The sequence below is a fragment of the Rhinopithecus roxellana genome, chromosome 20 (genome assembly GCF_007565055.1).
Source record: "Rhinopithecus roxellana isolate Shanxi Qingling chromosome 20, ASM756505v1, whole genome shotgun sequence".
NCBI lineage: Eukaryota > Metazoa > Chordata > Mammalia > Primates > Cercopithecidae > Rhinopithecus > Rhinopithecus roxellana.
The window spans coordinates 25,931,233-25,933,526 of record NC_044568.1 but is presented as its reverse complement, the minus strand read 5'-3'; positions in this window follow the sequence as shown (position 1 = coordinate 25,933,526).

The window sequence follows — 2,294 nt, the reverse complement described above, 5'->3', positions numbered from 1 at the left end:
TGCTCACTACTCCTGCCGGCCTTCTGCCCTCTGTGGAGACAAGGGGCTCTTATATACCAGAGCCCTGTGAATGCCCTCAGATCTAGCCTGTTGGTGGGAGAATCAAAACTCTCTTTAAAAATATTAATATATCCTATGACTCTAGGCCTTGTCATTTCTCTCACTTAGCTCTTTTAACCCTCATCAGCTCTGCCAGGTAGGAACTGAACTGTTGTATCAAGATGCCCAGAGAAGTGAGTTGAATGGCATGTTTTTAACCGTTATACCTCCCTGTGAAGTCATTCATTCATTTGGCAAATACTTACTGAGGACGTACTATGTGCCAGTATTGGGGATATAGCAGTGAACAAAGCAGGCAAAGCCCCTGTCTTTGTGAGGGGTGGGAACAGTAAGATAAGACACTAGACAGCCCAGGCTTGGTGTGTCATGCCTGTAGACCCAGCTACTTGGGAGGCTGAGGTGGGAGGATAATTTGAGCCTGGGAAGTGGAGGCTGCAGTTAGCCATTATTACATCACTGCACTCCAGCCTGGGTGACAGAGACCCTGTCTCAAAACAAACAAACAAACAAACAAACACACACATTAGACAGTAAACAAACAGTAAATAAGATAGATATACTAAAATGGGGTGAACAGATAGAAAGTTACTGTGTTATAAGGGGTAGTCAGGGAAGACTTACATTTGAACCGACACTGGGAGCCAGCCCAGTGAAAAGCAATTCTGTAAGTGAATACAGCAGTGAATAGAACGGAGAAAAATCCCTATGCTGACAGAGTTTACACACCACCAGAGGGAGACAGACAGCAAATATAATAAGTCAATTATATGACATGTCAGGAGGTGATAATTGCTGTGGGGAAAAAGTACAGCAGGGTAAGGGGGTGTATTAGTCTGTTTTCATGCTGCTGATAAAGATACACCTGAGACTGGGTAATTTATAAAGAAAAAGAGGTTTAATGGACTCACAGTTCCATGTGGCTGGGGAGGCCTCACAATCATGGTGGAAGGTGAAAGGCATGTCTTACATGGCGGCAGGCAAGAGAGAATGAGAACCAACAGAAGGGGAAACCCCTTATAAAACCATCAGATCTTGTGAGACTTACTGCCATGAGAACAGTATGGGGGAAACTGCACCCATGATTCAATTATCTCCTACCGGGTCCCTCCCATAACACATGGAAATTATGGGAGCTACAATTCAAGATGAGATTTGGGTGGAGACACAGTCAAACCATATTGGGGGCTAGGCTAGTTAATGAAGGTCTTGCTAAAAAGCTGATATTTGAACAGAGACTTGAGGGTGAGGGAGGAAGCCATGCTCTTCATGGGGAACATTACAAGTGTCAGGAACAGCAAGTGCAAAGTTCTGTGGCAGGAACGTGCCCAGGTTTTTTGAAAGGCAGCAAGGAGGCCTGCGTGACCCTGGGTTTATTGGGCTATTTGTCTCACATCTTGGATGTAGCTGTTTGCTTCTTGTGATGTCAGCTTTAGTAATTTTTTTTTTTGGCGGCGGGTGGCGGGGTTGTTGGAGAGAAGGAAGGACAGGAAACTGTTACAGATAGCCCAGTGATCAAACTTAGTGTCACAAAATAGCACAAACCTACACAATGGGCTTCCTGATATGATATAATGGGAAATAGATAACAAGGCCTATGCAATAGTGTTACCAAAAGCGACTTGCCTGAATATAACCATGAAGAACAAACAGGACAAATTCCAATTGTGGAACCTTTTACAAGACAACTGCCTGGACTCTTTAAAAATGTCATGAAAGAAAAAATGGTATGAACATTGATTGGATCTTGGATCACAAATACAACCACAGCTACGCAGGATATAAATGAGACCACGGGACATTTGAGTATGTATAGGTGAGATAATAGCATTATATCAAGGTTGAGCTTTTTAAGTGTGATAATGGCATTGCAGCTGCCTACGGAGATACAGGCTAAAGTATTCAGGGGTGAAGTGTCAGGATGTCTCCAAGTAACTCTCAAATGGTGCAGTCAAGAAAATAAGAATACAAATGAAATGTGTGTGCAAAATGTGTTGACAATTAATGAATCCAAATCGGAGAAATAAGGGTGTTTGTTGATTGTGCGATTTTAAAGCGTTTCTGTGGGTATGAAGTTTTTAAAAATAATTGGTTGCGAGGAAAAACTAACGCTTTGCTAGTGGAGATGCCGGCTGCTCCTGCATCCCCACCACGGGCCTCTCGGATGTGTGCATTTGCAGGTCTCGTTGTTTTATTTATTTATTTAATTTATTTATTTAGAGATGGAGTTTCACTCT